This window comes from Triturus cristatus, chromosome 7 (genome assembly GCF_964204655.1).
Source record: "Triturus cristatus chromosome 7, aTriCri1.1, whole genome shotgun sequence".
Lineage (NCBI taxonomy): Eukaryota > Metazoa > Chordata > Amphibia > Caudata > Salamandridae > Triturus > Triturus cristatus.
The window spans coordinates 477,229,401-477,253,658 of record NC_140590.1 but is presented as its reverse complement, the minus strand read 5'-3'; positions in this window follow the sequence as shown (position 1 = coordinate 477,253,658).

Here is a 24,258-nt window from a genome sequence, read left to right as displayed (position 1 = left end):
CCACATAACAGCCATTCTGGGACCCCAAAGGAGGCATCCTCAGTGCAAAGCTAAAGCCCCACAATTAATGCCATGGAGACATCAAGATGAAATGACTGTGTCTCGGACAAGCAATTCAAAACTCAGAAGTTACAACAATATACAATTGAAAAGGAACATACACATCCTTCCAATGTGAACAATCACTATCGCTCTCAATTTCGCAATCACTATCTGATTTCGAACATAAGTAAAATTACCATCACACACACAATGGAAATGCATCTTGCAGGCAACTTCAATAAGACATTAACACAGTAGTATGAAAATTGTCAGTGTTCAGGTCTAAGTTTTTTGATAGCAGGAAACCTTCCCAAGTCTCCTGACATATGGTTAGGATTTTCACCATAGCCCTAAGGTAAGTATATCAAGAACTATTGGTACTAATGATCTCACACAATGGCTCAATCGCAAGCACAGGCGGATCATATTCTTGATACAGAAATACGGACAGGATCAGACAGGGTTCTGATCATCAGCGGCAATTGGGTTTGTGACGCCTACAAGCACAAAGAGTACACATAAAGAACTGGCAAGACTTTGCTTGAGCTCTGCATTCAGTTAGCTAACAAGCCAACCAGAAGGATGGCCTCTAGACAGTGAGGCAAGCCCAGGCATACTCAATTGTGGTCAGGGGTACCTATGCATTCACACAGGCCACTAATGGAGTTGGTGGACCTATGCACAATGCCATTTGGACAAGCTCTCTTGATTGATCTAATTGAGGAACAGAGAGAAAGTGTGCTGAAAAGGAGAGTCCCGCTGAGTTCACCTACAGTTGTGAGATGGTCCTTCGATCATTGGCAAGGGTTAGAAGGGACTTCTTGTTACTGTAGGTCTGCATCTCCCACCCCATGTGCCGGTCAAGGGCTTTTGACTGCAAGGTCAGCAGCAAGGCAGACCAACAGAGCTTCACAGGTACATTTAACACCTGTCCCCTAAACGGCCCACATTTTTTCTAAAAAAGCATTGCAAATCCCACCCCATGTAACATAATTAAGCTTCACAGCAGGTCAACTGACAGAGCAGACACGGAAACAGCATGTGGGACAATATGGAAGTCAATGCACCTACTATAACCTACGGGAGACTGCAAACTCTGTGAATCCCACAAGGGAGACGAAGAGTCAGAGACCAGTGTATGCTCAGTGAGGATGGCACTGATGGAGCAAGGTTTAGTATAAAAAGAAACTTGCTTGTATGCAATCCTCTCGAATAACCAGAAACATTATAACCAACCTGTCCGTGAATACTAATTTTGCACCACATTTTACATAATCGTATCTAGGGGAAGCTTTTCTATGTGCTTTCCTAATAAGTAACCCGAGTGTCCTAAAATGGCTGCCAAAAACGCGGAAAATCTGATCCGCATGCGTCTACTACATCTACGTAGTATGACGCCTTCTCTCGCTTGGGGGGAAATCTTTGCAGCTGCGCAATAGCTTTTAACATGGCTGCCCGAAAACCCTCGCAATAACGCACATGCTTTGCTGAAACTAACCTATGCAAGTTTTACTAAGCTATTAAGGCAAAATAAATATTAAGTAAATGGGGTTAGAGTTTAAGTAAGCGGTATACAGTGAATTCATTTAATTTTGTATTCTAACATGTTTTTCTCTGACTTTCTTACAAGTTCGTATTTGGGCCTTGGAGGGAGACCAATGTCCCTATCTGCTGCGACAGCTACACATGCGTGCAACCTCCTTGTTCTGAAACTAATGAAGTCATTGGGTGACTGCCAATCCATGTGCCCAGCAAGGACATTAGAAGATCAACTTTTGACCTTACAAGAGGAAGAACTTGAAATATAGTATTACAGATTTATCGATCCACATATGAAATGCTTGTGGGAATAAAGCTTGTGGGTATTAAAATTAAGGGGCGGGGAATCAGACAATAGAACCAAAGAAGAGTATTGAACTTAGTATGGTGTGATTCCCTCACCACACTGCTTGGCCCAATCAAATTGCGGGTGAACATGGAATTGAAACATTTGGTGTGGATCATACATTTGAATTGGTATAACAGAGGTAAGTTCTAGATAGTTAGACACATTTGCCACCTCTGAGATGCCGAAGCTATGCTGAGATGCTGCCCGATTTTGCTGCAATCTGACTGAAGAATCCAACACTAGGGAAAAGTCGCGGAACAACCGAGGAGGCACATCTAGGAAGGGGTCCGGACGAGCCGGAGAGAGTAGCACCAGAGAGGAGTGTAACGCTGGTGTTACACTAGAAGAGGCCACCTTCCCTGTCCTGAACCTGTCCTGAATCCTTGATACTCTGATGTCTAGGTCCTCACACCATTCTAGGTAAATATAGTTCTGTGGGTTGTGCTTCGTGTTTGCTCTCTGTTCTTTCTCTCCACAGGTACTGTCATCATATGAGATTAATTAATGTGATTTGAACTTAAAAACGAATTGAACTTTTATTCCTGATGGAGAATCTTGATGTGTCTATGTGTATTCTGATTTGACTCACACAATCATTAATTCAGATAAACTTTTAAAACTCCTTCTGAGTCTGTGGTTCTTTAAATAAAGAGAAATGGATTTCCTCCCTATTCTAATCTACTACTAGATCTTTCGAATGTGCATTTACTCAGGAGACAGGAATGGTAAGATTACTGGTGTAAAGGTTTCTTTGGGTAAACAAAATTGATCACCAGCGAATATTTGCTAGCTCATTGAGTGTATGAATGTATGTGGGCCCAAACGAGTGTTGTGTGTATGTTTGTATAGAGCTGGTAAACTCCGCTGCATCAGCACACTACCATACAGGGGACACCCACCACTACCAGCCCACCAACTCAACAACAGAAGAGAGATGGGGAAGAGAATAGATGACCATAGAAGGTCACTTTCTTGCCACCTAGGAAACCCCCACAGTCTGTAGCACATTGTAGTCGTGCAAGAGAGATAATGGGGAAGAGAACAGTATATACCAGCCAGGGTACTTTTCCTCCTCTATTGGGGACTCTCTCTACTGCACACACTGCCACGCATCAAGAACCAAAGATAAATGAATGAGAGGAAACAAAATATCCCTATCGGTCACTAATATTTTCCAGTTTGACAATTCCTTCTCTGCTAGTCCAATGTATATCACAGTACACAGTAGAAGGAGCTGGGGGAATCGTATATGTCTATCGAGGTTCACTGCTATCACTGGTGGTGCCCTTCACTGCGAACCACACACCTCAATAAGACTAGTTAGGTGAGCAGGCAAATATATAGAGAGAGAGACAGTCCACACTCATCGAAAACTCACAAAAGGGAAAGGAGCACAACAGTTTCACACCATAGGACATCACTCATCAGATGTTGGTGAAAGCACTTCCTTTGTCCACTTCACTGATATGACCTGTTTCTATCATCTGCTCTGATCAGTCAAACCGTTGTCCCATCTTCCGGACATCATGACATCCCACCTAATTTCCTTTCTAATTGCTCTCCTTAACCTCTTCGATGCGGCGCCGATTCCCGCTCAGCGCTGACCGTTTCTTGCGCGGGCGGGGTCATGACGGAACGGTTCCGTCATGAGCACAGCTCAACCGACGCTCATGACGGAACCGTTCCGTCATGAGCACCGAAAAGGTTAAGTGTTGATGGGAAGCTCCTTCTCTCTTTAAGGAATGTTTTCAAGACACTCACAATCATTGTATATAGTAAAGTTACTCTCAATGAGAACGCATAGCCACAATTGCTTCTAGACCATTCCTTCTTATGAAAGCCCTCTGTAGTAACTCGTAGTGTCACTAATACGCCTCACACTTCTGATCGCCGTCATTCACAGGAAGTGGTGCCAAGCATCAGCATCCAGTACTTCAGCTTCCGAACTTATCATAACCTTTGGAACATACCATAACATTTGTATTTGCAACTAACATTCACCTATGGGTATCTTGGTGCTGAATTGTACTTATATTGTATTGTATTGTAATTGCATTTGTATAGTGCTTACTACCCCTGACGAGGCGTAAAAGCCCTTTTTCGGCAAGTAGCACAATACTCCGGGAACCGTTGAGGATTAGTGTTGAATTAGTATAGTGAAACATGCAAGTACATTTTAAATGGTGGATAGGTTAGTCAGTTATTTGGATTCAGAAGGATAGCCGCAGGATAGAAGAGGGAAAAAAGGTTTGTATTTATATAGCCCTTGTTACCCCTGATGGGGTGTTGAAGCACGCTACTTTGATAACCCATAAAAGATTAGTTGTGAATCAGTATGGTGAAATATGAAAGTAATTTGAGTGGTGGATATTAGTCAGTTATTTGCATTGTCAAGGGTTGGGGAGGGGTAGAAAAGGGAAAAAGGTTTGCCTTTATATAGCACTTGTAACCCTGATGGGGTGTTGAAACTCTTTATTGGCGAGTACCACGCTACTCTGGAACCCATAAAGGATTAGTGGTGAATTAGTATAGTGGAATATGGAATTTGCAAAGTGAACATGTTAGTCTGTTATTTTGATTGAAAAGGATAGTGGGGGATAAAAACGTGAAGGATTTTTTTAAATTATTTCTTTTTTTACGTCATAGCAGTAGGAGGAGGCTTTTGGATGAGTAAAGAAGGTTTTTGGAGGGGAAGAGTTTAGAAAGGTTTGTTTTGGGGGATCGGTATAGTAAAAGAGATGATGCAAGGAAGGGTAGAGTAGGAGAGAGTCTACAAAGGGTTATTTTGGGGATCATAGTAGTAGTATGAGGTTTGGGATAAATAAGAGAGTGGATGTAGAGGATATGTTGATAGATGTATAGGGTGAGAGACAGGGTAGTGCATTGGAAAGGGTAGTAGAAAGAAGTTTGAGATGAGTCAGAAAGTTGGGCTAGAAGATATATAGCGAGAAGTATAGGCAGAGAAATAGGATAGTGCATTGGAAATGCCAAATTAGAAGAAAGTGATAAATATATAATCCATAAGTACATTGAAAGTATATTGATGCATAAAGGAGGTAAGTATATGTAGATTAAAGATATTGATAGAGGTACAGGATGAGAAATAGGGTAGTGCATTGGACATGCTTTTTCAGGAGAAAAGTAACAGACACACAGATCCAAGTACAAGGAGGTACATAGATGCACAATGGAAGCAAGTGCATGGAGCCCAAAGATGATTTAAAATGTTTTTTTAACAACATAATTATTCTACATGTTTACACAAAGCAATACACAAAGATAGGTACATATCTATAGTGAAAATAAATGCTTATAGACAGAGGGATATGCAGTACATTTCTGCTTGTGTATGGTGGTTATGTGGGAAAGAGCCAATTCTTGAGTAGTTTTCTGAAGATGAGGTGGTTGTCGGTGGATCTTATGTTCAGGGGTAAAGAGTTCCATAGTTTGGCTGCTTGAACAGGGAAGGATGTGCCACCCATGTTTTTTTTCTTGTATCTTGGGATTTTGAGGCGAGATGCCCCTTTAGAGCGGAGGTTCCTTTGTTGAATGTGTTTGGTGATTTTATTGCTGATGAAGAGCCGTCCCATTCCATGTATTGCTTTGTGGGTGATACAAAGTAGCTTGAACGTGGATCTTCTGGCAACCGGTAACCTACGCAGTGCTTTCAAGGCAGGTGAGATGTGGCCTCGCGGTTTGATATGCAAGAGTAGTCTGGCAGCCGAGTTATGAATCCGTTGTAGTCTTTTCATGGTCGTTAAAGGTGATCCGTGGTAGAGGCTATTGGTGTAATCGAGTTTGGACAGAGCAAGGGAGATGGTAGCTTGGACTTTGTGTGGAAATCCCAAATGAGGGAAAATTAGTTGCAGCGTTTTTATAGTGGCAAAGTTTGATCTTGCTAGTTTGTCCACTTGGGCATTCATTGACAGCTTGGTGTCCATGGTCATTCCGAGGTGTCTTACTTCCTTCGATACTTTAGGCTGTGATCCCATTTCATCAGGCCAGGTGGCTAGCGGATCATAATGTTTCCAATCTTCACACATGAGTATTTCCGTTTTGGTAGCATTCAATTTGAGATGGCTCCAAGTCATCCACTGATCCACGGCTCTGAGACAACTGAAAATTGGGGATTTTCCAATGTCTTTGGGGCATTCCAGTTGAAGGAGTATTTGCATGTCATTTGCATTGTTATAGCACGTGAGGTGAAATTGATTGATCATTTCCGGTAATGAATTCATGTAGATGTTGAAAAGCATGGGCGAGATGATAGAGCCTTGAGGGACCCCTGCTTTTGTGGAGTATGGTTTGGACGAGAAAGGTGGGGTATGGATGACATTAGTTCTGTTTCAAAGGTAGGACGCGATCCAGTTTAGAGCAGTTCCCTCTATGCTGGCTTCATAGAGTCTTTGTTTCAGAGTGTCAAGGTCAACTGTGTCAAAGGCAGCCGAGAGGTCCAAGAGGAGTAACGCAGCACCCCGTTGTGGTCTACTGTATTCTCCAGGTCATCCCAGATGGCAAGGAGGGCAGATTCAGTGCCTCCTCCCAGACTTAATCCTGTTTGAAAGTCTGAAAGTATGTCATTCTTTTCAATGAATTGTGACATCTGTGCGAACACTGCTCTTTCTATCAGTTTGCCCAGGAAAGGTCCATTTGTAATGGGTCTGTAGTTGGCAGGGTTCAGCGGGTCCAAGTTTGTTTTCATCAGTAAAGGGCGTATGTGTTACATTTTGAGTTCTTCTGGAAATATTCTAGTAGTTAAGGAATTATTGATGGTTCTTCTTACTGGAGTGGCAGCAGAGGTTGTTAAAAGAATTGTCTTGAAAGTTTGTGGTGTACATGGGTCAGAAGGGCTGCCGGCAGGCCTGCTTGCTGATTTGACCAGGTCCATCAATTCATTGTGTGAGATGTAATGGAAGGACCGGAGAGACTGGGTTAGAGTATTCTTGAATCGTTGTTTTGTGCAAGGGTTAGTGCTGGTGCTTTGTTTCTGTTTTAAGTAGGAGTCCAATGTGTCTGCTTTGTCCGTGTAATGATTTGTCAGTTTGTCTGTGAAATCTTGAGTAACAGGATGAGTTCCTATTAGGCAATTTGGTTTGCGAAATTCATTAAGTATTTTATAGAATTCTTTATTTGCACATTTAGCATTTTGAATTCTATCTGAATAGTACCCTCTCTTAGCTTTTTTGATAGCTGACTTGTATAATCTGTTAATTTTCTGTAGGTGAAGTTTGTCTTGTTTTGCGTTTGTTTTGAGACAGGTACGTTGCATCTTTCTAATTTATTGTTTTATGTCTTTTATTTCGATGTTTCTCCAAGGTGCTTTTTTTTCTTTTGTTCTGTTGTGTGGTTGAGATTGGTATCAGGATGTCAAAAGCTTCCTGTAGCCACTCATATAGATTTTGAACAGAATTTAGTGTTCCCAGATTTGTCCTGGATATTAGTTGTGTTTCTAAGTGTTCCAAATTGAGTTTGTTGCACGGCCAATAGGTGGATGAAAGTAAGGTAGTTTTAGGTGAGTTGCTGTAGTAAGTTCATATGGGTGAAAGTGTCCAAATAATTCCAGAAAGCAAAGTTGGAGAATATATAAATATTTATTCTCATCAATGATGACCCACGACTGATCACCACAAAGTCCAGTTATCATCGGAATACAACATCAAATATTCTGGAACAGAACTATGTCATCTAGAATTCCTGAAAATTAACACTCTTTAAAGTAACATCAGACTATTAAAAAGAAATAACAAATACTAACTTACTACACATCCCCCTTTTTTACGGGAGAATAAACTCAGTCTAATAGCAAAGGAATATCATTCAGAAAATGACAACAATAAAAATATAAACTAAAACAAAATATAAAAGAATAAAATAATTAATTAATTCATGTCATAATCACGAAAACGGAGAGGTGCTGACCTTACTCTTGCGCCTCCATACATTCTACCTCTACCATCACCTTCCCCTTTATGGCAGGTTAAAGAATGTGAGCTTTGATGCGAAGAAATCACATTAGAATCACCTTCACCAGAAGATGAGATAGAACTAGTGGAATGATCAGAATAACAAACAGGAGACTGAACAGAGGAATTCGGTCTTGCAATAATACTGTCGCAAACACCAAACCAATCTGATTCAGAATTGTCAATTACATCAGTGTCATGCTTGTTTTCACGAATAATGGCAGCTTGTTTATTGGTCATTTTAATGAGTGCATTTTTGTTCCACCAACCCCTGTCCTGGAGGAGAACTGCCATACACGAAACTCTTATAACTTGAACAGGAGCTGAAAATTTTGACTGACCTTTAGAAACTTTAATGGGTTTTCTGATTAAGACCCAATCTCCAGGAATTAAAAGTTTGTCAGTTTGTAACTATCTTGTTTTTTATTAACACAATCTCTAACTTTGTTTAAATCCACAGGAATATGAGTAGATTTCTCAAGTAACCATGCAGGATTAAGTTTAGAAGTTGGTATACGGCCTCTCAACAAAATAAAAGGTGAAACACCTGTGGTAGTGTGTGGTGTGGTATTGTAATTCCAAACTTTCTGAAATAAAAAAGAAGGAGTGTTTAATCCACTTCTCACAGCTGTTTGTGCAGCATCTTTTAAAAGACGGTTAGCACACTCAACAAGTCTATTTGAAGATGGACTGTACAAAGGAGCTAGGGTATGTTTGATATCTAATTTTCTTAAAAACAAATCAATATCATGAGCAGTAAAATGAGAACCATTGTCCATTATAAGCTCTTCGGGTGTGCCTTCAGTGTAAAATAAACGTTGTAAAAATAAAATGGCAGTATATGAATCGGCATTTTTGACAAAAGCAAAATAGATCCATTTTGAGAAATAATCGACAGCAACAATTAAATATTTCTTTTCTGAATTGAAGACGGAAAATGGACCCGAATAATCTAAACCAATTTTTTTCCACGCTTCACTACGCCACTGAACAGGACAAAGAGGAGAATTAGAATATTTCCAATGTTTGTCTGAGCAAAGACATTGAGGACACTGGTTAACATGAGTCTTGACTTGATTGTCAATACCAGGCCACCAATAAGTTTGTTTAATTTTGTTAACCATAGCAGTGGTACCTGGATGTCCCTCATGAGCTAAAGAAATTATCCTGTCTCTAATACCTCTGGGGGGAACAAATTTATCCTGCCTAAGTAAAATGTTAATAGAAAAGGATAATTCAGGAGCAATATGAGAACAAGATTTTTCTTCTAAAGATAAACTTCGATCCATCGGCCAGCCATTGCTTAAATATTTTTTTACATTCTGTAAACACTCATCTTCCTCAAAATTTCGCACCCACTCATCCTGTGTAATCTTGTAGCTTTGTACATCTTCAACTGAGTACACACATTCAACATCAACTGACTTTTGAATATGAGGAAGAGGAATGCGTGAAAGACAATCCGCTTGTACATTTTTCCCACCGGGAAGATATTTGATATCAAAATTGAATTCCTGAAGTCTAGCTAATAATCTGACCAGCCGAGAAGATGCTTTATTAGAGGAACTATCACCCAGCATGTACATTAAAGGCTTATGATCAGTATATAAGTGAAATTTTGTTCCCCAAATGTACATTCAAAATTTTTCAACAGACCAAGTGCAAGCTAAGGCTTCACGCTCGATGGTACTGTAATTAAGTTCAGCAGATGTTAACATGCGAGAAGCAAATGCTATGGTGCATTCTTGTCCATTAACAATCTGGCTCAAAACAGCCCCAAGTCCTTTAGCACTAGCATCAACTGTTATTATGCTTTGAACGCCATACGTAAATGGTTTAATAGTAGGGGTATTAACGATTAATTGTTTCACAGATGTGAAAGCGTCATGTGTATCTGCAGACCACTCAAAGTTAGCATGGTTTTTAAATAAATTCCTAAGAGGCTGTACCACTAAGGCATACCCTTGAACAAAGCAAGCATAATATTCACTCAATCCGAGGAATGCTCTTAATGAATCTTTGTCTGAAGGGGAAGGAGCATTTTTATTTGCTTCAAGTAACACATTTTTAGGTTTAATACTCTCACTGGATAAATTGTGACCTAAGTAGTTCATATCTTGAGCAAGAAAATAGCATTTTTTTATATTGACAGTCATACCCTGTGTCTGTAAAATATCTAGAGCTTTTTCTACTAGAATATAATGTTGTTCTAATGTTTCTGAATGCACTAAAATGTCATCTTGGAAAGCTTGAATGCCAGGACAATTATTAAAAATCTTGTCGATCAATCTTTGAAATATGCTAGCAGCAGACGCTAAACCAAAAGGGAGTCTCTTATACATGTAAACACCAAATGGAGTTACAAACGTAGTTAAAGGTTGAGATTTGACAGCCAAAGGAATCTGGTGATAGGCCGAGCGTAAATCAATGGTGGAAAAGAATTTACTGCAACCTAATTTTGCAAGCATGTCATGAATTTTGGGTAAAGGATGAACATCCACAACAATGTTACGATTGAGAATTCTTAAATCCGCACATAAACGAATATCGCCAGAATGTTTACGTGCCACGACTGCAGCAGAGACCCACTCAGATGATTCGACAGGACAGATAATATCTTGAGAACACAATTGATCAAGATGTGTTTTTTAGATCGTCCCTGACAGAGAGAGGTACAGGGCGAACTTTTTGAATTACAGGAAATATCTTTCAATTTAATAGTGTGTTCAACATTTTTAACTAAACCAACATCACTACTGAACACAGCTTAGTATTTCTCAAATAATTTGCAAAGAAAAGGGTCCTGTGTTTTGTTTTCACCAATAGATAAAACAGGTAAATCCCCAAGCTCAACAGGTTCAGGATGACCTGGTTTCAGCATTATAGCCAAGCCAGCTTGATCACGCCATCCTCAAATGTCTCTACCATCCAGTGCAACATAAACTTTTGTGTGGATGACTCTTCCTTTGAAATCAATTGTGTCATTAAAATATCCACACATGATGATGTCATATTCACCAAACGCCTTTGGGTTAACATCAGTAGAGAGTAATTTTGTGTTTGGCCACAACTTGTAAAACATTTTTTCATCTAAAATAGTGATTGGCGAACCTGAATCTGCCATTACATCACTAGCAATTGGACCAATTAATACTTTGCAATTAGGTCCTTTAAGCTTCTTACCATCAAGACAATTGATATGTATAGATAGAGAAGCAACATTAAGAGCATCACAAATTTCATCTTCAGTATAAATAAAGTTAACTTTGCTTTTGTACTTAGGTAATCTACACATAGAGAAAACATTTCTGATTCTTTTACAATTATTACATCTTTTACCTTGAGCTGGACAATTTGGAATATTGCCCACATGACATTTTGATCCACACCTGTAACAGAAAATGTTAGGTTTACGTTCAAACATTTTTTTATCTTTAAAACGAGTGATGACAGCATTAACATTAAACTCATTACTATTCTCTGAAGATACATTCATAACACTAGTGTTGGTGTTTGTGCTAGATGTCTCGGCTAAAATTTTTGCTGATGTAACAGAGCACTCAATACTTTTTGCGATGATCATAACTTCATCCAAAGTAGGATTTTTACATGTTAAAATACGTTCTTGTAGTTTTTGTTGTTGTAGCAGTTAAATACTAGTTGATCGAGAAGCGCAGTGTTCAGATAAGATCCAAATTTGCTTTCAGAAGCAAGAACTCTTAAAGTTGCTAGATAATCCGCAATGGATTCTTCTGCCAATTGTTTTCGTTTTACAAAGACATGACGTTTAACCATTATGGATGGCTCATCTTTGTATTGTTTCCCTAAGCGAGCTAAAGCTTTAGAATGGACATTCCAAGAATCATCTCAAGATGGATTTTGGGCAATTGGTAAACTGTCAAATAATTGTTGTCCAGCATCTCCCAAATGATTAAATAAAATTGCCCTTTTCCTTGAAGGAGAATATTGAAGATCATCTATTGCCTCAAGGTAGTTTGTGAACACTCGCAGCCATTTATGCCAAGGAGTAGGTGGCTTACCTGCAACCTTCAAAAAACATGGTGGTGATAAAATACTTTCATTCGAATTTGCCATTTGTGGAAAATTAAAACTGCAACTGACGATGTTTCTTAATTATAAATCCGTTGTTTGAACGTTCCGATTACACATAACGAAGTGAAAACGTTAGGAATGAACTAACGATGATCGTGGCACTCGTATATGTGTATGAAGATTGTCACAACCATCCAAAATGGCCGCTATAACGTGCTGATGAAATCACGTACTGCAAACCAAAAAAAATATTTGGCCAATGTCTCAAAATGGCCACTAAAGCGTATTGACGTACTCACGTGCTTTACGAAGGAGTAAACTTCACCATTCAGGAAGAAAGGACGTCGGTGATGAAATGGACGCCAGCAGCCGATATGCGCTTAGAACGAAAGCACACTTCAATGGACAACAAGTTTCTCAACGATCGGTAAGAGAATCGTTGTATTTCTAAAAATGCGGCGCAAGCCAACATCGATCCTTTGAAGAAGGAAAACAAAGCAATTGTGAATATTGTTTACTCACAAATTCATACACTGATTCAATGGCGAATTCCACAAATCCAAATCTGGAAAATAATGTTGCGGAGGTCGTTGGGTCACCAGGAATTTTCCTGGCAGTTTCAGCACAGTTCATTAAATCCCACGCAGGCTCAGCACAGTTCATTAAATCCAATCCGTCGCCAAAATATGTAGTAAGTTCATATGGGTGAAAGTGTCCAAATAATTCCAGAAAGCAAAATTGGAGAATATATAAATATTTATTCTCATCAATGATGACCCACGACTGATCACCACAAAGTCCAGTTATCATCTGAATACAACAGCAAACATTCTGGAACAGAACTATGGGCCATATGTAGGTAGAACGTGTTTTGAGATTCTCTAATTGCAATTTTTAGGGAATCGCAATTAGAGAATTGCAAAACGGAATGTAGGTAGGATTAGCAAATAATTTTGCGAATCCTACATATTCCTTAATTGCGAATTGCAAATTGCACTTCGCAATTAAGGAATACCTCCCCATTCATTCCTATGGGCCTAATGGCCCATAGGAATGAATGGGAAGACATTCTCAATTTGCGATTCTCAATTAGAGAATCGCAAATTGAGAATGCAATTTCAAGTGTGCCAGGGTGTCAAAAGTACACCCTGTTGCACCCCTGAAATGAGCATGGGTGCACATGTGGCACACATACATGCCCTAAGGACATGTGTGTGCACCACATGCCACTTTGAAAAATGCAAAAATATGCATTTGTGAAAGAAATCGCAAATTACCACCAACCTGTAGTTGGTGGTAATTTGCGATTCCTTAAGGCCAAATTGCACTTTTTTGGTGCTTCTTACATTGCATTTAAGGAATCGCAAAATTTGCGATTCCATAAATGCAATTGCAAAATAAGGAATCGCAAATTTAGCGATTCCTTATTTTGCACGCAGATTTGCCTTCCTACATACCACTTAGCAAAATTGCGATCCCTAACGCCGAAATTCGGCGAATTTCGGCGTTTGCGATCGCAATTTTGCTTCCTACATATGGCCCTATGTCATCTAGAATTCCTTAAAACTAACACTATTTAAAGTAACATCAGACTATTAAAAAGAAATAACAAATACTAACTTACTACAGTCGCTTAGTGATGTTTTACGTTGGAAAGCAAGCAAGTGGTGGTCTGACCATGTGACTGGAGTTATAGTTTGAAAGGTAACTAGTTCAGTATTAGCAAAAATTACATCCAGGAAATGTCCAGCGTTGTGTATGGGTTTGTGGACAATCTGATGCAGGTTCAGTGTGGATGGGTCATATTGGGTTAGTCAAACCAAATGTTTAGGTCACCCAGAACGCACAGGTTGGAGTGTATTGTTATCAGGTTTGAAACTGTGTCTAGAAGTGCATCTGGGAAAGTCGCCTTGCTAGGTGGAGGTCTGTAAAGGAGAAGGAAGTTAAAGTAGGAAGACGGTGCAGGATTGCATCTTGTTAGAAGAGCCTCACAATTCTTTATGGAGATGTCGTCAACTTTAGTGATATGTAATGTTTGCCTGAATACAACAGCTAGACCACCTCCTTGTTTGCCTACACGATTTTGGGTGATCGTTTGATAGCCTAGAGGAACGGCTTCATGCAAGGACTGGAGCCATATAATCTCCCAACCATGATTCAGTTATGAATATTATGTCTGGTTTTGTATCTGTGAGAAGGTCGTAGATGTGATGTTTGTTTTTAGAGAGGGATCAAGCTTCTATTAGTAGACAGTTTAGAGAATGGCCTTTGGTGATAGTGAGACTTTTGTTTTGTAGAAGAGTGATCAGTATTGTGTGGGTTTGTAGCAGGTGTGTTTTTAGTGCTGGCATTAGCTGTATTAGGATAGCAATCGTGTAGCTGGTCTGAATCATGTTCCTCATCCAGTATGCTAAGAAGGCATTTTGATCGGTCTGTGTGTGTATGTGGTGGAAATGGTGTTTGAGATTGAGTTGGTGTGCTGTTTTGTTTTCATGGTGTAACATTGTTGTGCAGTAGACACGGGGAAGCGAAGTTGTGAGGTGTGGCACATTGCTTATATTGTTTGCATGTGTTTAGGGCAGAAGGTGTATGAGTCAAGGGTGGTGGTGCAGCATGTGGGTCATGTAGTAAGGTTCTAAATTGTCCAATGGATGAGAGGCGGTTAGAAGAGAGTTGCTGTGTTGCTGTATCTGTGTTAGGTGTGATGGAAGAGAGAAAGCTTGGCATTTAAGTTTGTTCCTTTGTGTGGTTTGAAAGGTGGGTGTATGTTTGCATTTTGTGATGGTAAGTATTATGAGGTGCTGCGCTTTGAAGGTCTTGTTGTGCTGGTGTGTGTGATATGTTTTGTTTTTGAGGAGTATTGAAAAGGGGTGCTGGTGTATTTGTTTCATGCAATGGATTAGGTTGTATAGTATTGTTTGTGAGAGGAGGTTGTAAGGTAGAGGGGTGGTGATGTGTTTATGAGTAGAATGTATGTTGTGTGTAGGAGGGAATGAGTGTTTGTCTTAGACTGGTTTATTGCAAGAGTTAAAAAGTGTGGTGGTGTGCAGTGTATGTGTTGGTGTTATTATGGTAGAGGGAAGAGGAGGGTGTTTGGTTGGACAAATGATGGAAGGCTGATTATATGTTTGTTAGTGATAAAAGGTGGTCTGTTAGGAGTAATTAGAGCAGACAGAATGTGTCTGGATGGGATGTAATTATGTATGGTGTTGAATGGCCTTGTGTTAGTGGTGAGTGTATTGGTTAGTGGTATAGGATAGAGTTGTGTACTGTTTGTAGGTGATAGTGGGTATGTGTGATAGTTGGGATAGACAGTGTATAGATGTGGTTTGGTTGGTTTTGTAGTGTATGCTGGTACATTGATTTGTGCATAGGGTTGTGTGTGGTGTACATTTGGTGTGATTGTGTTATTATGTTTGTGGATGTAGATGGTGTCGGGTAGGTTTTATTGAATGGGAACATGGGCAGTCTTTCTCGCCCTGGTCCCGACCAGTCTCAAGCAGGCTCAAACAGGCAACTGCCCTTGTCCTTTCCACCCTTAGCTGAGACGCCCTAAGCCTTTGTCTTTTATATCACTAGTAATCAGGTGACCCATACAGCCAATGGGAACCTTAGCCCTAACACTATCCAATCACACCGCTGCCCCTAAAATCTAGAACCAGTAGGAGACCAGGACCATACAGCCAATTTTAGCCCTAGTCCAAGCACCCAATCAGTTTCAAAAACCCTGATCTCTACATCTAATAGAGGCCCTAGCCCTACCAGTAGTCCCAACCCAAAACCAAGCAACCAATGGTACAGGAAGCCCTAGTCCCTACTTCCAATAGAAAGCCTAACCCTACTCTTAGTCCCACACCTAGTCCAGGAACCAATCACACCAGAAAACCTAATCGCTACTTCCAATTAAAGGCCTAACCCTAGCCCTAGTCCCACCCTAGTCCCAACAACCAATAACACAGGAAGCCCTAGTCCCTACTTGCAATAGAAATCCTAACCCTAGACCTAGTCCGAACCCTATATTGATTGAATCACAGACCCAGAAACCAATCAGAATCTTCAAATACCCAACCAATGAGAAAAATAATCCTAATCCAATAGAAACACCAGATACAAACACCAATCTGTGTACACATGTACCAAACAATAGCAGACTATACAAGGTCCCAGCTACCTCAGACAAGGTTTGCTGGCCAGGGAGTTGGAAGCTGCTCCTCTATTCAGAAATCTCCCAGGAGACAGACAGGGTCAATCCACAATTTGGACTTCTGCAGGTAAGGGCCTAACAAACGTCCTCTAACAATACGGTTTGTATAAAACTTTTCTCCCTCTCCTGGCCAAAAAATGAGGTGCACAGTCCCTATTAAACACAGTTTAAACAGCTCACAGCAGATTACTGCTGTCTCAGAGCACCCTCTGATGCAGAATATCCCTGTTGCTGGTAGGGAAGGGGGGGAAGATGGGGCTGGTTTCACTGACTTGTTTTGGGGGTACACTGCTTAACATACAGGTCTTAGCACAGAGCAAAGGAGAAATTTGGAGGGAAAAACTGATAGTCACAGGGAATGAGAGGGAAAAACTACAGAGATTGGACTCCCACAATTCAACAGGTTAAATGGAAGCAGGCACAGGCAGAAAAAAACACACGTTTAAACACAAAAACATGGGATAAATTATGCAATCACAGGCAGGTTAAAACTACAATTTTATACTGTAACAACCACAGGCAAAGTCAATTAAAGAAATACATTTTTTTTTAAAAGGTGATGTAATCACAGGTAGGGAAAATTGTTTTTTAAACTTTTTTAGGAAAGAGACAGCACCAGTCTGCCTCCTTACCACTTCCTGGACTCTGCTCACTGCAATCTGGGGCACAGGTAGGCTGCAACTCACAAGATGGAGGAGCTTAGCACCCCTAATGAGGTATTGAAGCACTTTTCCATGTGTAGCATGGATTAGTGGCGGATTAGTAGAAGGGAATATATATTGTTTTTGGGAGTGGTGGGAGTGGAAGACATGTGAGTCTGTTAGTTGGATGAATAGGATAAAGGACAGATAGAGGACTGAAGAGTTTGGAATCGGCTATTTGGGAGTTAATAGTATTAAAAGAGGGTTGGGATGAGTCAGAGAGTGAAGGAAGGAGATATTTTGGAAGAGGAATAGGATGAGTCATAGAGTGGTAGTTTGATCAGGTTTGCGGAGATTATCTAACTTTTTTTGCAGAGGGAGGAAAATTTATAAATATGTAGAAACATAACCACACATATAAAAGGTATGCATATTGATTTTAACATGATACTCATAAAGAAAATAATCAGGAGATATAAAACGCTACTAGATAAAGTCCCATATGTACATGCATGGATAAATATATAGAACCTCAGGGTTTCCATTTTGCTATAAATTAAGTTTTTTAATTTTATTTATTATGTTTTTAAAACATTATTCTATTTTAATTTAATTAAAAAAAATATGTCCCCAGTATTTCAATAGTGAAGCTCCTATAGATACAGTTGCTGTAATCATATGTACACATTGTGAACAGCTATGTGTTATTATAAGAAAATTAACCTAAGCCTACATGCATCACCTTATCTGTTTTTTATTTATTGATCTACTTATATGTGGATATAATGATAAAGTTATACATGTGTATGTATATATTTTTTGTTTTTTATTTATCTATTTTTTTAAATATATCTATTTTTCATTCATCTAGTGAGTATAATATATATATATATATACATATATATACATATATATATATATATATATAGCGAGAGAGAGATAGTGAGAGAGAAATTGCTCACTGTTTTGGAACCTTTGATTGGTTAACATGCTCTAGTATTTTGTCCATGTCTATTCTCTGCTATGACACGTGGGGTAGTACGTTTACATGCACGGTCACTTTAAATTTGAGCACAAAATGATTCCATGTTGAGTGAACAAGGCTCGCCAGAGCCGAAACGCATATCGACGACATAAGGATCAAATAAATACCGCATGCACTTACTTCGGGTCTGTGTCCATCTTTTAGATTCCTTGCATTTGGGAACTTTGCTGGAAGAAGTGATATATACATATATATATATATATAGAGAGAGAGAGGGAGAGAGATAGTGAGAGAGAAAGAGAGAGAGAGATATTCTATAATAATTTTGTTTGCTTTTTCATTAACTAGTAGTATTTTTTATTATGTAAATATTTAGATTTATGTATTTATGATTTTTTTAAAGTAATAAGTGTGTTGAATAGGTAACGTTTACACATAGTTTCTGTATTGTCATGTTTATATGTTGTGATACGATAATAAATAGACACCCATAAGCATGTAGTCATATACTCATATCTTATATGCATAATGACCTATATACATTCTAAGCATAAATATAAGGAGTGTATACATTTTAACCATAAGTAACATATGCATTTGTTAAGCATAAGTATAAAGAAAGTATATGTATTTTTGTTCATAAGTAATATATGCATGTGTAGAAAGAAATGCACGTATCTGAATACATACATATAACAAAGTATAAATGTTTACAAATGCACATGTATGCACCATTGGTGTCTTGTGCATATGATTGCGGTACATTTGTATTCTGCATATTTTGGTCATGTAGGGAAGAGCCAGGTCTTGAGTAATCTTCTGATGATAAGATTTTTCTCTGTGAATCCTATGTTTGAGAGTAATATATTCCATAGTTTAGCTGCTTGAACAGAGAAAAATGTTCCACCCAACTTTTTTTTTCTTGTATGCTGGAATGTTTGTTGCAGGGCGCCAATCTGTAGAAGAGGCATCTTGTGATTTGCTTCCTGATGAAAAGAGGTCCTGTTCCATGTACTACTTTGAAGGTGATATAAAGCAGCTTCAAAGTGGATCTTCTGGTGACGGGTAACCAATGAAGGGCCCCTATGGCAGGGGAGATGTGAGCTTAAGATTTTATATGTAGGAGTAGTCTGGCAGCAGAGTTTTGAATTCATTGTAGACTTTTTATGTTTAATAGACGTGATCCATGGTAGAGGGCATTGGCGGGATCATGTTTGGACAGCACAAATGAGATAGTAGATTGGACCTTGTGGGGTAATCTTAGGTGGGGGAAGATGCATTGCAGAGTTTACATAGTAATGAAGCTTGATCTTTCTATCATCCACTTGGAAATTCATTGATAGCCTAGAGTCCATGGTAATTCCAAAGTTTCTTACTTCCTTTGCTACTTTAGGAGGTGGTCCCGGATCATCAGGCCAGGCGGAGAGTGGGTCATAATTTTTCTGATTGCCACAAGTGAGTAAATAACAGATGTTCATCTTCCTACAGACCTACTCACTACACAACAGCTCCGCTGACTTGAAGTGAAACTCCCACAATTTTGTATTTGGCTTCAAGAGTGGGTATGCCTTGACTTCCTGCCATTGGAATCACTGTGAGTCCGGCCCATTCATCTTCCCGACATGGAGGGTTTTTTCGCCTTACACATAACAGCAGTATTGGCTGGAGTTTGGTGACAGCTGCCCTTATGATGAGAAGACACACAACAATGTTTGCTTCTGTTTGGTCCAGGACGTCTGTCTCTTTCTATCTTTCTACAGTTTCTCAGATCTTGGTTATGGTGCGAGGAGAAACCACAGATGACCCATATTTGTTTCCTTTGGCCTTTATGCCTCTCCTTACAGTGTGTCCTTATATATTTAATTTCTTATATATTTTGGAATTTTGTCTCCTATTTGCAAACTATGTGGACTGTTCAGTAGAATATCAACCACGTGAATAAATGTGCATCAGCTTGTTTCAATGTTGGAACATACTTCTTTCTTTCATATTCAGTGACAGGTGGAAATAGGAAGAGGAAGACATGACACTTTCAAGCACAAATTGTGCAAGGTGCTTGTCCAACAGATGTACTCACTTGCAAGTTTTCTTTTTCCAATTCCCATCTTTCCTTCGGTGGCCACCATTATCAAATGTTCATAAAGCTTCTCAGAGGATGAACCTTCCGAGAGGCTGCAAGAGCTGATTGTGCTCTTTCTCCTGTTTTTAATACCCTTAGAGGCCTAGTTTTCCCTTTCCTTATGTGTTGCATGCTGTGAATTGAATACCACTTGGTAATGATTTTCCTTGTTTCACAGTCACGTTTTCTGTTCCAATGCATGGTATATGTATTTCAGTATTGCCAGGTACTGCTGAGTTCCCCACCCCCAGACAGTCCCCTTTTACCTCATCACCTGTTGACCTAGAGCAACCACCGATCCTCCACTTTTCCCCAAGGCATCAAATGGAAACAACACACCATGGCTTGGGTTAAGGGTCGTAAAACCCTGGTCGTATTTTATTCATAACATAACAAACATTAACTTTCATATTTACAATATTTACAAATTACACAGGAAAGTCTGGTCCATTACATTGATATGTACAGTATTCCTGTTGGCTAAACTTAACATGTTTCTAATACATAGCCATTCCTGTCATAAGCTAAATGATCAACTTCATTCCTTTCCTGCGTATCCCTGTTTGAGCCTACGGCAAGGTCAATGACTGGTCCAAGATCGTGCTAGGTCCCACCTTCCTACTGGAGTGACCTTGCACAGGAGGCCCAGTTCGCCAGAAGCTTATCTCCCCCGGGCACCCCCTACACCCTCAACATTATCTCCAAAGGAGCTGTGCTGTGTTGCCAAGTTTCCTTACGCCACTGCGCGTGTGCAGAGTTTGGCCCAAAAGCCTACCAGAAGTAGAACTTCCCCTTCCCCCGGCACCCTTCCAGCCTACTGGCTGTAACTGCCCACTGGAGTTCCATGAGAGACCAACTACCCACCTCCCCCCCAGGCATCTTCATTTGACAATGGTGATGCCTACTAAGGACAGTAAAAGATGCCCACCAATCATGACCTTACCGCCTGACCAAGGATACTTCATAAATTACATAAAATATGACAAAAGATGCCACCTGAAAAGGAAATTCGATTAATACACTACAAACAAACTGTATTTGGAGACAACATCCATGAAACCTTTACTACAATTACAGAGCCAAAGATTTTGCAAACATCAAAACTTCTGCCTCAGGGGATGGTGGGTGGGGAAATAACGCTGTGGAGTCTCCATACTGGAGACCATCCTGATGACCTGTTGTCTGGCTGTGGAGCAGCGAAGCGAAAGGCCGTCCCGCCGCTCTACAGCCCCCTTTTAACCCCTGCATAGCAAGGGAAGCCTGCTGAAACCGGCTTCCCGGCTTGCTTTTGCCACCAGGACCCGGAAGTACTTGAGTGCCTCCGGGTCACCAACCTCTGCGGGCCAATCAGGGGGCAAGGCGGGGAGCGAACGTGTCACTCTGCATGCGACGCCCACCTCACCCCACGCCCAAAAATGGGTACCCGCACAACCGCCATACTCTGCGACATGCCCGAGTCCGGTTGGCGCCTGCGGATTCACATCGGTACAGTTCTCTCTATATGTTGCATGACCCTCTGTCTTTTTTCTGCCTTCTATTGGTGCAAGCCTTCATGTATTTCTCTTTTTTTTTGCCTTGAGCTCTTGAAATATGTGGGCATTTACCTTTTATCTGTTGTATCAATTTCAAAGTTCTAGGCTTGTAACTGGCCATTGATTGTGAACATTTCAAACACGACTTTCAACAAGTAACATTTTATTCGTATTTTTGCCACAGGGACTCAACTTACATCCTTCACTGATCCAATGTATAATGGCTTTCTCATCATGCTATAGGCTGTAATAACTTGAACGTTAGTGCATTTTTTTCAGTATTGTCATTGATGTTTTTAATTTCTTTACAAACAGCCTGTTTTGACTTGATGGTTTACTTACCCAAATTGACTAATGGATGCTGCTCACCAGTTTGTTAAATATGTAGTCTGTGACTGCCTACTGCCTTCATTGAGGACTTTGTTGTATGTGGCACTTACTCTCAGTGATTGGTATACACACCTTATTTATGTATTTATTCCTATAGAGGGCACTAAACCTTGAGATATCAGCACTCTGTACATTAAGCAAGAGAAGACATGCTTCAACTTGTATCAAGCTGGAAGGAAGAAAAAACATTTTAACAATTGAACAAGTTTAAACCAATAACAGGTACCAGTTAGTTAGGCTCATTCCAAAATGGGCCATGGTGAGTAAAGATGGTGAATACGGAGGAAGTAGGAGAGGATGTGAAGAGGAATCGAGGTTGATGTAGTGGCCAAGCATGCCAACAAAGTTTGGGTAGGACAGGAAAATGTGTAAGGCATAAGCAAGAGTGGCCGATTCAAAGTACTGGAGGTAAAAGAACAACTGAAAGAGAGGAATACATTGAAAGAATAGAGAGCTCAGAACAGATTATGTCCTCTTTTAGCAAATTATGATGTGCGATTTAGGTGGCTTTCAAAGTGGAAAGTTTCAGTTTTCTACAAAAAATGAATCGAGATTCACACTGTCAAAGTATCACTCTGAAATAGTTCCAAATCGAGGTTGCCAGCTCCTGAAAAGGATGGCGTGTCTCCTCTTCATGTGTTGACTCTCCTTAGTTCGTGTGTCAGATTCTGTACCTCAATGCACCTCTTGTAGGTTGACCTTCTCCAGAATGGCGCACTGTTGTTGGATACAAGGACAGCGGCTACTATTAAGATGGCCTGCTCACCTGTTAGTCTTACGAAGATAGCTTTTCTTGAAACTGGAAGCTTTTTCCTGGATAGATGTTGTGATTCATGTCTCACAAAACTTAGTTTGAACCGGGAAGTGTTTCCAAAAATAGATGTAGTTGTTCATGTCTTGTAAGACATAGGGGGATTATTTAGAGTTTGGGGGGGGGGGGGGGGCTGCCAGTCCATCAGGGTGACAGGGGACATGACTTCTGCCAATTTGATGGACTGTCACCCTTCATATTTTCAAATCATTTTCAAATCCAGCAGTGATTACTGTGCCTGCAGAAGATTTGCTGTCATGGCTTTCCCTACGAAGGCACTACAAGTTTGACAGATGGCTTCCATCTGTTAGGCATCCAGTCACCCAAATATTTTTTTCAGAAACAAGCTCCAAAAGGGAAAGTTTGTTTCTAAAAAACAAAAACCTAATGACCTCCACACCCGGGGAGTTTACTTGCCTAGCGTGGGGATCAATTTTGTTTTCTGTCCTTGACCAGCAGGATTTTCCTGGCAGTGACAAAAAGAATCAAGCATTGACAAAGCCAATAGGTATTGCCGATGCAAGAGCTCTTGGCTTTGCTAATATGTTTTAATCATGCTGTACACCAGTGTGGCTACTGTTCAGTATGGCTAAAAGTTAGTGGCATTAATGAGAGCGGCGTGGACTGGCAATGAGTGTCATAGAATGTCGTAGAGTGGAGTGGCGTGCAGCAGAGGGCTGTAGAGCGGAGGTGTGTAGAGTGCAGGGGTGTAGAGGGGCGTAGAATGTACGGACATAGTGTGGAGTAAACTGTTGTAGAGCTGAGTGTCATAGAATAGAGTGTTATAGAGTAGAATGGCTTGTAGAGTGGAGTGGGTACAGTGGAGTGTTATAGAGTGGAGTAGGATAGAGTGGAGTGTCATAGATTGGACTAGACTTGAGTTGACTGACATATCATAGAGTGAAGTAAAGTGTCATATAGTGGAGTAAAAAGAGAGTGAAGGAGAGTAGATGGGAATAGAGTGGTGTAGAGTGGAGTAGAGTTCAGTAAAGTAGAGGGGAATAGAGTGGCGTAGAGTGGTTTCGAGCATAATAGAGAGGAGTAAAGCAGAGTGGCATAGAGTGGAGTGGCATAGAGTGTCCTGGAGTGTCTCAAAGTGTTATGGAGTGTTGTAGAGTGTCATAGAGTGTTGCAGAGTTGTGTAAAGTGGATGGTCATAGAGTGGAGGGTTGTAGAGCGGAGTGGAATAGGGTGTCATAGAGCGGAGGTCCTAGAGGGGAAGGGCATAGAGGGAAGGGGTGTAGAGTGTTGTAGAGTGACGTGGAGTGGCATAGAGTGGAGTGGCATACAGCAGAGGGGCGAAGATGCAGAGGGGCATAGACCAGAGGGGTGTAGAATGAAGGGACGTAGAGTGTAGGGGTGTAGAATGGACAGATGTAGATGGGGTAAAGAGATGTACAGTAAACTGGAGTGGCATAGAATAATAGATTCAAGTGTGGTAGAGTGGCGTGGCATAGAGTGGAGAAAAGTGCTGTAGAGAGGAGTGGCATAGAGTATTGTTGATTGGAGGGTAATAGAGCAAAGTGTTGTAGAGTGGAGTGTCATAGAGTGAAGTGTCAGAGTGGAGTAGAGTTGTAGAGTGGAGTTGCGCAGAGTGGAGTGGCGTAGAATGAAGAAGAGAGGTGTAAAG